Below are 12,403 nucleotides of genomic sequence, written 5' to 3' on the forward strand. Positions count from 1 at the left end.
TAGCACTAGCCCTAACTCTCCCTCTTGACATGCTGGTGGTGTTTTCCCTGTCTACCATAATTCTCAAAAAGTTCCTCTTCTCATGTGCTGTCCCTGATCAATACTGATGTAAAACACAGGTTCTCATGTAGAATCTGGATCTTCTTTCCATTTTTAAAGTTTTACAGATGGAGAGAAGATTGGGAGGAAGCCTGTTAAAACAGTTGCCATCCTCCTCTGATATACACGCCATCACTCCCTCGTGGTAAATATCACATGTGGACATCAGGTGACCCCCTTGCTGCTGTTCCCTTGGTTACTTGGATACTGACCCCCCCCCCCTTTCCATCCCCCTCTTCCTCCTTTGCATCGTGCAGCAGCCTCTCAGAGCAGTGTGCTGTTTTTCTTCTCCCTCCACTTGTATAAACCAGGAGACTATCTGCCATCAGCATTCAGGAAGTGTGGGAGTAAACAAACGACAGGATCCAGCAGGAGAAACTCAAATGACCCAGGCATGTCCTAGCAACCGTGGAGACCAAACTTATTTTTGGTAGTTTTGGAATCTGCATGCATTGTGTTTAGAAGTGGTTGTTTATATTTGTTTGTGTGTCAGCTCAAACTCGTTTGTGCACTTGTGAGATCACGTGGGGTCGGAAAAATGAAGCAGCTTCCTTTCAGTTTAAGTGTCATCGCTCTGTTCCAGATGGTGTATGATCCAAGTTATTTCCAGCCCTGCCACTGACTAATTAGTATTCACTCCCATGCATCCAGTCTTCTGCTACTGTGGTTATGTAGCTCTTCTAACTCCTCTCCACTAATGTCCTGCTGGCAGTGGTTGCTGTGAGTTTTGCCATCAATGGTGTGCAGTTCAAGGTTTGTTTTTTTTATAGCTAATATAGGAGAAATACACATCTAGAAAGCTAAAAGCTCTGCAGACATGTGTGTGTGTCTGTGTGCATGTGTTTTGAAAGGTCCATCCTGTCAGCAATGGAGTGATGGAGAGATAACCCATAAGCCATTGCTGTGCGTGCCAAACCATCTGACTGTTTCAGCCGCGCAGGAATTGGCCTGCATTAAAGCTACTGGAGGCTGATATATCTTCTCTCTGCCTCTGTCTCTATCTGAACAGCTTGGCCGCACTGCCCATTTTCAGCGTCAGAGCTTGCAATATTTCTTCAGGCAGTGATCCATCTAGAAAAAGGCTTTTTAAAGTCCAGTTCCCCCCCGCTTCATCGCAGTTCACCCCCTCCCTCTCTACCCCATACCTTCACATTGTCCAGCAGCTGTGGGGATAAGCTGTGCATGTGGTGTGAGGAGACCGAAAGACACTGTGATCACCAGGGAGAGAGAAAGAGGTGAAATGGAGGGGGGGTCAGCATAGTAGCGGTGATGCTGCCGAACTGTAACCGTACCCTTGACCACATCTACTGGGATTGACATAGCAGTGGGGGGTGGATTAGAGGTATTAGGCTGACAGACTGGACCCTTGCTGCAGACGTTTAATGCTGCTATATCAAGCCATACACATGTCCACTGTCCTGCGGCACTGACAAACAAAATCCCTCAAATGTGCAATTCGTTGCCAGTGACTGGGGCAATTACAATGGGCACAGAGATCAGCTTTAATGTGGATGGAACATGGATGTGATTTTGATTTTTTTATACTACTGAAAGTTAAGTGGTTGTGGCATCCCAAGAGCTTGAGGGGAGTGACATTTTGGACAGAAGTTGAGCTGTGTTTATCAACTTAAAGGCCTTGATGAAATATGGCTGGAATAATGACTCAAATCCAATTAGTCAATGAGAATTAAATGAGATTTTCCAGTGGACTCGAGTGAGGTGGGCGCATGTGCTTTGGACCTCCTGTTAAGTCAATTTAAAGGCACTTGCCTAACCACCAATAAGCTATTGCCACGATTGTAAACAGTACTGCAGTACAGTAATGTGATGTACACGCTCCAAGCTCAAAGATTAAAGCAGGAGGATATTTAATATATTTCACAGAATCTCTCTGGATCATCTTGCTTCCAGAGCTGCTGCAAGCCTGTTTGTAAAACCGCCTTGCCTCTCTCACTCTTCCCCCTCCTTGGATCACCACCACTCTTGTGCTGATTCGCCGCCAGGTTGTCATGACGACAGGCCGCAGTACATAAACCGGGGCGATGTTTGGGGAACGCAGCGCCGCGAGGCAGGAAATCTCGTGCATTCTTTATCTCTCACCCCTCGGATGGTGCTCCCGCAGTCCTCAGTAGGGAGCAGGAGCCACATAAGCAAGGGGAAGCCTTATTTTTCTATCCGGTCCCTTTTCCACCTTTTAAGCCAGAGATAAACAAAATCTTTGGGGTTCGGACAACCCACCTCTCTCCTGCAAGTATTGGGAAGAAAATGAAAAGCAAGCGAGGGAGAAATGGTTTCTGAAACACACGAGATTAGATTGACATCCTCCACTTCCACCACATATATACACACACTTAGAGCTGCAACGATTAATTGATTGATGAATTATATGTCAACTTTTAAAGTAGCTGCCGACTAATTTGATAATTGACTAATCAGTTTGGGTGATTTTTAAAGAAAATAAGTCAAAATTCTTTGATTCCAGCTTCTTAAATGTGGATATGTTCTGGTTTCTTTACTCCTCTATGGCAGTAAACTGAATATTTTTGGGTTGTGGACAAAACAAGATATCTGAGGACATCATATTGGGCTTTGGAAAACAGCAATTGACACTTTATAGACCATACAACTAATCAACTCATTGAGAAAATAATCGACATTATAGTCACTTGCAGCCCTACATACATTCACAAAGAACACAGATAAATGAACACACTGTCACACCCTACCCGTCATTACCTTGCCTTCCTGACATTCCATCCAAGAGCTCGAGGAAGAGGAAGAGGATCTGTTGATCAGAGGCCTGCTGGTCTGGCCCGTGGAACAGAATGGAGGGAAGAAGCCCTGCCGAGATGCATTTGTCGCGTACATTTGAACACACACACACAAACTCACTTAGTTGACAAAGCATTAAAACAGACTCTGATCATAAATCTGTCTCATGCTTTTGGCTACTGGTCAGTGGTGTGCAATACATTTCCCAGACTCAGCTTCTCTTCCTTTTTTTTTCATCAGAATCCACTGCTACTTAAAAACTTCAAATGTAATGGTATATCAATTGTCAGTACTTTTCTGTAGTGTATTTTTAGCTATGGTATTTCGACTTTGGGCGAAGAGTTGCAGACACCTCCAGCTTGGCTTCGCTTTTTTCACTGTTGTCTCTGGTAAAACTAGAACACTAGGCCAAAGCTGAGTAAGCCATTTTGGCTCCCCTAAGGTACAGTGCCACTCAAAGAGGAGGCTGTGAAAGAGCAGTGAGTTGCTGCTCTCATTGATCTCTACTCCCGTCTTCCTTTCATCCCAGCCTCAACAATCAATGCTCATGATTATTGAAATGGCTGCTTGGGGCTGTGTTTAAAGGAATGAGGTGAAGTTGTGAAACAAGGTCACCGAGTTCTATTTCATATCACGCCCTGTATCACACAAGGCAGGCGTGTTAACTGTCTGTGTGCCCCACAGTGATTGTTGTGGTCATTATAATGCCAGTTTTCACTCGGTCCAACTGTCTCAGGAGGAGGGAAAAAAAGGCAGACTCATTGTTCTGTGAAGGAAACTAAGATGCAGGGAGAGGAAAAGCTGCGAGGGAAAAAAAATGCTGACCCACATTTTTGTTGCTGCGTGCAATGGGACAACGACTCGAGGCCCAACCTGACCATTTAACTTAAATAGCATGTAATAGGAACAATGTGTGTTGATTGTACGCTGCCAGAGCAGATGTGATTAACCCAGATTTGTACTACGGGGGTCAAGGCTTTTTTTTCTCTTTCGGAGCAGGTTTTCATCCTGTGGACACATGCTCATTGTGTGACAACATTTTTTCACTTATAACCTGCACCCACATCTCTGCAGCAACATGCATTTTTGCAGCATGGGTAAGGGAACATCTGTAGTGCATTAAAGTAAATACAGTATATAGTGACAAAATGATGCCTATGGTTCTGGCTTCGATCATCGGATGCTACACGGGAATGAAGTTACTTTTTCAAAGGGCAGCTAGGATCACCTTCAGGCATGAGCGTAATCAGCTGAAAGTCCTCATCATGTAGCGTAGCATTACAAACCTGTGTATGTGTTTGCCAGAGCAAAGTTTTCAGATTCCAGCCAATGAGCTGGAGCTCCTCACCAGCCCTGCATTCTTAAAAGGAGAGAGTCTTGTTTAGCTTGATTTCACAAGCATTGTGGGTGTGTGGGTGTGTGTTTGTGTACACTTTTAGCAGCAGCACAAAATGAGCAAGCGTGCAGGACTGGCTTGTCACTGAGAAGCCAGATGGATTTCAGGGGCACGTGGTGCTGGGCGTGTGTCTCCCGCTCCAGGAGCCTGCCCTGGGCTCAGCTGGCTTCAGTCAACACCATCATTCACCCCTCTTGCGGGTAATCGGTGCACAATGGGCCCCCTCAACAACGCTCCCCCTCACCTCTGCTCCCCCTCAACACCCCTCCTCACAGCATGGTGCGATATGTATTTACATTGTCTCTCCTGCACACGCGACAGTGAGAAGATACATATGTGAGCACACACACACACACACACACACACACACAGGCTCATTCACCTATTCTCTCGGGTATACAGTAGACACACTTGCACACACCTTCAAACCTCACAGGGTGTTGAGCTTAAAGGATAATAACTGCTTACCTGGGTTTATTTTCACAGTGTTGGCAATACTTTCTGTTGTTTACATTAATTTTCTTAGGGCCTGTTCTTTACTTATCAGAGAAGGGGGGTGGCTGGGGTGTGACCCTGAATGACTGGGGGAAAATGCGTGACCCTCCCTCTACAATAAATGGGCCTGAACCATATTTTTTTTTATATTCGCACCAAATCTAGGTATTGGAGTCGATACAACGAGCAAACAGCACAGGAGAGAGAGTTATCACAAAGACAAACAGCTAATCTCTTGAGCAAAATGCATCATCATTATCATCACACAAGCTTTGTGCGCACTTCAGCGGAATACAAACAAGCCGACAGTTTAGCCCTATTAGCCTGATTATCTCAACCACTATAACACAGTTATAGTGATTATATTGTTTTCTCTCCAAATACTTTGGCTAACTGTTTATATTTATTACCCACTGGAAAGATGACCAAAATTTCTCAAATATGATCCAAGTTGTTCTAAACGGGAGTGATCCTGTAAGTAGTCTTTGAATGTTCTGTCTGTATGCACACTTGAGCAGCGCAGCACAGTGGCAGATGTGGTTGATTACTCTGCGGCCATGATATCTCTTTGTGCACTGTGATATAGACGCGAGAGAATGGAGTGACAAATTAAGATTGGGTTCTTATCAGCACAGCTTGGGTGTAATCTCCATTTAGTTGGTTTGTGTACCTGATAGCTTCCTGCAGACAGGGCTGAGTGCTGCTTATCAGCCAAAGCAGCAGTGTAGTCCTCACCCAGTCCTGAAACTATGCATTTCAAGGACCTTTTGCCTCAGTATGTTCCTCTCAACCACTGGATGAGGAACGTGTTGACCCAGCGGACAGCAGCATAATCCATGTCACAGTCCACCATAAAGTCACTGGTGCTGAGTAACTTTTAGGGAGCCCCCTCTCAGCTGGGGAACAGGATGTGGCAAAGGGCTTCTGAACTTAAGGGGCTAGTAAATCAGTGGAATAACATGTCTGACCCTTCCCACCATATAAAAAAGGCAGCTGGACAGACAAACTCTTTGTGTGGTTTGGTGGAACACGAGGCACGTGTGCTTGAGTGATGATCATGGGTCGAAGGTCGACTGTTATTTGGCAGGTTTTCTTCACATGTTGCGTGGATGTAAGAGAAATCCGATTTGCTGCATATTTTTGGGGACAGTGTTTTAATGGATCCACGGATGCATCTGAAGGTGTTCTGTTTTGGATGTGATTGTGTTTATTTGTGAAGATACTGTTTTCCCACTTCAGTATTGGAAATGACGCTCATTTCCTTCAACATTAAGGCGTGATAATAACTGGATTTGTGTTGGAATGGACAGCAGCAGAGAACAGACTGCTCTGATCTACTGTAGAGATAAACAGGAAGCGTTTGTTATTATTCTGTCATCTCTGCAGAGCTCATAAGATTTCTGTCCTCTGCAGCACCTAGCAAAGCCATCATTCTAAGCATTACATCCACCAGGAAAGAGAGAGAGAGGGATTAAGAAAAAAATGGTCAAAAAATGGCAGTTTGTCATTTATTTTAAACTGTGGGTTCAGCCGGGTTGGTTGGACCCATTATGGTCAAGCCAGACTAAAGGGTTTGAGAATAAAATTGGTGGGCTATTTTTAGGCAGTCCACTTCCTCTGGTATGTGATAAAATCTTTTGAGAGAGAGGATAGAGTTTTTGTCACAGTAGCCTCAAAGGTTTGGTCAGTTGTTGCTTTTGCTGTTACAGCATGTTGGAAATGCATAATTACAACCGTGTTTTGTTGACTTAGCTTATTTTTGCACATTATAACATTAGCTAATCATGATAGCTCCCTGGGCACGGCCTGTTTGTTTAAAGCTCTAACTTGCAGTTTGGGCAGTGGTGAACAACAAATATGCTCCAGTCACCCTCAGTCTAAGGTAACGTGACCTTGGCTGTTCAGACATAACTGTCTGTGTCCAATGGTCCCACCAGGTTCAAAGAGTTCCCCACCCATAACAAGAGGTCAAAGGTCAAGAACAAGGGCGCAAGGTCATGGATGGAGACACGCACCTGTTCACAGGGGGCCTCCTTTAGCAGAGCAGATGACTCCCAGATGTTTTTATGGAAATAGTGACAGCCTTGACCAGGTGTGTGTGGTGTGAAGGTCCAATAGAGTCAGGGTACCCCCTGTGAATGTACTGTTTAGAATTGGACTTTACTTTTCATTCGCTCTTCCCAGACATGCTCAACCATATATAAATATGTGCAGTGCTTTTGAAGGATGTAAAAGCCTTGATTTACATTGTTTTGAATGGAGTTTAAGAAGGGACATTCTTGCACCTGGAAAAGCTCAGATGGAGGACTTAGTGTTGGGTTCAGTCTGTGGTCAGCAAAGAAGGAACTCATTCTGAAAAGTCTCTCCTGAAAAGATCTGTACTTTGAGCTCTTTCTTTTGAATGGCGGGATAAGAATAGGCGATAAATTGTAATGTCAGTCGTACAGCTGAAGTTGCACTCTGTGGAGAGAAGTCCCCATATCGCCCATATAATAGCAACTGGAATACATAAACCTTGCTTTTGAATGGAAGCATCTGGAAAAGGAGCAAGGCCCTTTCCTTACAGTTTTAAAGCCAGTCTTTTTTCCTGTTACTATTCTATGTCCGTCTCTATTCTCCCTTTTACAGTTCACACACCTGGATTCATTGTGGTCAAAAATGAGCTATGGGAAGTGATGTTGTAGAGTTAACATGTGGTCCTTATGTGGGTTCTCTGTACTTTGCATCACATATTTCTTAAGCCTGAAGGCGGTAAAATTGTGCATCATCTCAAAATGGTTGCACTATGAGATGAAATTATTCTGACATTATTCTAAGTCTAATAGTGATGGCCTTCATGGCCAAAGATCAAGGCATTACATCATTGGTTAACATGATGAAGCTGTCATGAGCCAGTCAGCGGAAAGTTGGACCATTGTCCCTACATGACAGCATTTAGCTGGCACATATCCAGGCAGACGGCAGAGGTACTGTGGGAGCAGGCAGTTGGGTGACCTCTGACCCTGCCCAGTCTGCCTCCGGGACAAAAGACCCATTGAGATGCCCAGTACTTTTGCAAAACACCCCAAAAGCACTCAGCTCTCAGTACATATGACTGGTAATGCAGTTGAAATGCTTGTTTACTCTCAATTAAGACTGGTAAAAGCAGGTGGATTGTACTGTGGCCCAGAGGGTCAAAACACAATGAGATTTTAGAAAATACAACACCATTTCAGAGAAAAACAGCTTTTCAGAAAACAAAGCTTTTGGAAAACATGACATTTCACAAAACATAACTTTTCAGAAAACATGAGTTCTCACAAAACACAACGTCTGTGAAATGTTGCATTTTATAAAATTTCATTCTGTTTTTTGAAATGTGGCTGTGTTTTGTATAGTGTAATGTTTTTTTAATGAAATGTCATGTTTTGTGAAATGTGTTTTTTGAAATGTCATGTTTCAGGAAATGTATTTTGGGAAATGTGGTTGTGTTTTGTGAAAAGTAGTGTTTTTTGAAATGTTGTGTTGTCGTTGTGTTTTGACCCTCAGGGCTAGCGTATCACTGTCATGTATCTTTGATGGACAAAAAAAGGTAGAAGTGCATCCCAGCAGCATAAAGTAAGAGTTTATACAGGAAGGGTGTAAATAATAATGACAGGGAAGAATGTCACCATAAGAACACAGTTACTACAATTAGATTTATGGTTTATGGCCTTACTGTCATTAAGCTACTTTTCTGTAGAGGCTTTTCAAAGATGGATAGTATAGTGTTCCCCACTATCATGATTTATAGCTAACATACAATTAGACCGTGTATAAAAATGTGCCCTCATGTTTATGCTGTCAAGAGTTCAGGCTTTGTGCAGCGGCGGTATTTTTCTCACTGGCAATTTATCTTTGTGCGGGCGTGAAAGAAATGGTTGTGTGCAAAGTGCTGTCACAAGGAATTCCTTGCTTAAACAAAACAAACTTAAATGAGAGCTGCCTGGTCAAAAGAACCCCTAAATAATACATTAAGGAACAACATGTCGTAAAACATGACTGTTTGCCATGTTAGCTCTGGCAGCTGCCAGTTTGGAGGAGGAGGACTCTCACCACCTCTCTCCAGTGACAACCATGGAAAAAGTGCTTCAGATGCCGTCTGCAGTTTGAAACACTTCTTTACAGCCTCTCCTCTAGCTGTTTCTTTGCCGTTATCAAGTTTGACTGCTCCTGCATATGAGAGGTCTGAAGGAGAAAGGGTGGTTTATGAGCCTGGCGGAGACCACCTTGGGTGACCCACTTCTTCTTGTCCAATATTCCATTCACCTTTTGTCCAACTCTCAAACAAGTGCCAGGTTCCTTTTTACTGCTCCTCCTGACTAAATCTAGCACTTGTTAGCCAGACGGTGATTGCTCCTGCACTATAGCGAGGAATTTTTGTTTGAGAAAGATCAGTGCCTGGAATGCTCAGCGTAGCCTTCTTCAGTGGAGGGTGTAGACAGCAGCTCAGCAAGCGTCACCCAGCTGACCGACAAGTGACTGGCAGGTTGTCTGAAGCTCCGTGTCATTTTACCGCACACACATCTGCGAAGAGGAAAGCACCCTACCTGAGCTGTCCGTCTCGCTCAACATACCGCGCAGCCAGTTTATCAGTCATGACACTTGCCTCTTCATGTGATTTACTCTGGGTAAACACCAACCTCCCTTGCGTTTAAAGGAATAACTCAGGGGGCAGTGCAAGTTCACTGAAACCAAGTTTGTAGAGGCCACAATCTGCGGTCATCTTCCTGGCACACGGAGTGACAATGTGGAGTTGCAGATCAGTGTGTAACCTCTTATTTTCTTTCTTTCTGCAAAAGGCATGCTGTCTAAGACAAGTGAAAACAAACATACCCTGAAAACAGAAAAGGAGAACAGATGGACCAATGGGCTTGTTGGACCTCTTTTTTTTTTCAAAGGGGGCTTGATGTTTATCGTGAGCATGCTTAGCCCACTCCATTTGCGTCAATTAGCCGATGTAATTTACCAAGCTGTGATGGATGATACAGGGGCAGCTGAAGTGCACTTAGCTACACTAGAGTGTGAGCTTTGCCTATTCCTCAGGGTTTCGTGCCTTGTTTTGAGGATGGAGATATTACCCTAGAGAGAGAGTTGAAGTGATGCAAACCTCACTGTGATGCTGCGAAAAAAGAGGAAGAAGGAGGCGGCAGGAAGCACTGACATCATGGAGATATGCTGGGGCTGTCTAAGACCTGGGTTAATGGATGCGTCCCCAGGGTTTGCTCAGGAATGCACCCAGGCATTACTGCCAGCAGCTTGGTGTCATCTGTCTTCTGTCCCTAGAGAAAGATGACAAATAGTATTATGACTCCCCCTTTCTCCACTCTTTGGCATATCAATGACTCCAGTTTGTGTTTGTGTGAGAGTGTAAATACCACCAAGAATGGATGGCGGTCGATGTATGCACTTGGTTCCTGCTATATAGGCAATGCTATTTGACACATTTATCATTTTTATTAATGTGCACTGGTATTTTTTCAGAGCCGCTGTGTAGTGGATACCCACTGTATAATGCAAACCTACATTCTCAGCATCTAAAAAATGCCTAAGACATATTCACAGTGCAGTGTCATAGGGGCTGCCCCAGGTCCTCCAATACCCAAAGTGTTCTAACAAGGCCCTTTAGGTTACAATTATTTCCTAAAATCTAGTCAGCACCTCTTTATCTGTATGCACATTATATAAGCAAGGATGGAATCGATGGTCTTGTATCAATTGCCGCCAGACAAGCCATCACCTTGGCCAACCTGTGAACAGACAAGCAGTCTGGAGGAAGATAAGATCACTCAGTATGAAATCAATTCACATTTGACCCTTGTCTTCAAAGCGTTCGGCAGTAAAGGTAAGAATGTGTGGCTTCTCGAAATGTCAGAAGATTTGTATTGATCAGTTAGTTGTGAGTCAAGAGGTTGTCAATGGTGTCTTAAGGTCTTGCTGATTGATGTGTACACATTTTTCCAGACACACTGACTGAGAATAGCTGATAGTGTTGGAATTCATGATAAGTTTGTTTGCTCCCTAACGCTGGCAACGTGGTATGTGAAATGTTGCACTTTAATACAGATTTTTTTCTCAGCTGATTTTCTCAGGGAGCGCAGCGCGGGTTTTTAAAAAGTTAGTGTCTTCTTATTTCTGGCTCCAATTTTGCTCCATTACATGCGCTAAACACCATGAGTTTATCGCATGTCCAACCCAGAAATGCATCGGTGTATTTCATGCACACACTATTTTCTGTCAGGAATCAGCTACTCCAAGCTTGACAATTGAGTATGCAAAGTACTTTCAAAAGGAAACTGCGCGAGTAGTGACATCAGAATTATTTAGACAGTACCCGGAGGAGCTGTATGTGAGAACACAAATATCCGAATCAATTGGATTGGACATCACACAGACTTCACCCTGCCAACTCCCAAGTGCAGAGTCTGTGTCATGTCCAATTGAGCCCATGTGTGAATAGAGCAGGTAATTGTTCACAGAATTCACAACAAGCAAGTGGGCGTGTTAATGACATTTCTATCATGTGGCTCAAGCAAAACTGACAGAAAACAAATATCCAAGGGTGAAGAAGAAGAGTAACTTAAGTGAAGATGACATGGAAATGGCTAACTGGAGAGATTCTGTAACTTCTGTTGGTAACAGCTAAAGCCGAAATCGTTAGACAAATGCAAGGAAGGGCAAGAGACTTTTATTTATATGACCAAATAAACCAGCAATGTGACCACAGTGTAAGCCATGCCATATCCTGCCTCCTGCACGCTGTACTCAGGTGTCACCCCTTGCTTAAACCAAATGGAGTATTTCCAGTAGGTGAGAACATGTACAGTCTCTTGTTGTGTACCACATGTGTCAAAGGGAAACTCTAAACAATGTCCGGACCTGATTCTCTGGACGATGAGAATATGGATTGAATTGGGAATTTCTCACCGCTCCACTCTGCGTACGTGCTCTGATTGGCACTGTGTGGGGTCAGGAGTGGTGTCTGTGTCCTGGCCAGTGTAACAGGAGTCTTGGGGAGTCTAGAGTTGAGTGACGCTAATATTTGCACTCGCCGACCCCTCGTATTATCACAGTAACATACTTGAAATCCACTTCACAGAACTGTCTTTGGCAAGCATTACATTTGCCTGAGCTAATGGTGTGAACTTGACAACGTCAACAGAGCTTTGCACAATCAAGCATCCTGTCTCACCTTCTTTTAAGTGACTGGACCTCAAGGAAAGCCTTTCCTGTGTGTGTCACAGAGGTAATTCCTAGTGGAGAATCGCATATTTGGCATGTCTTGGTGTGTGAGTGTGCTTTTATCCATGTTGGCGATGAGAAGACGAGACAGGAAAAGAGGTTTCCTTTGGGCGTTGTGCGATATATCCCCCTATCCCTGGCCTGCTTAGTGAGGGAATGCATTGGGTGGAGTTGGAAATGCGGGCAGGGGTGGGAAGCGTTGGCCGCCAAGGGTCATTTCCTTTCATCTTGCCTTCTCCTTTGACCTCAAATAGCAGGCACACACATGCATACTGAACATAAATGCATTTATATTCACAGAAAATCCATCACCTTCTCACTGACATCCCCATGGATGCTGTCATACGCTGGAGCTGGAATCCAGAAGGGGAGGGGAAACGG

The 12,403-nt window shown here is 44.1% G+C and overlaps 1 protein-coding gene across 4 annotated transcripts in view; it reads left to right on the top strand.

The window, feature by feature from the left end:
* Positions 1–12,403, top strand: part of daam2 (dishevelled associated activator of morphogenesis 2) — a 120,824-nt gene that overhangs the window by 11,380 nt on the left and 97,041 nt on the right. The gene's annotated exons all lie outside the window — the stretch shown is intronic.

This window comes from Epinephelus lanceolatus, chromosome 15 (genome assembly GCF_041903045.1).
Source record: "Epinephelus lanceolatus isolate andai-2023 chromosome 15, ASM4190304v1, whole genome shotgun sequence".
Lineage (NCBI taxonomy): Eukaryota > Metazoa > Chordata > Actinopteri > Perciformes > Serranidae > Epinephelus > Epinephelus lanceolatus.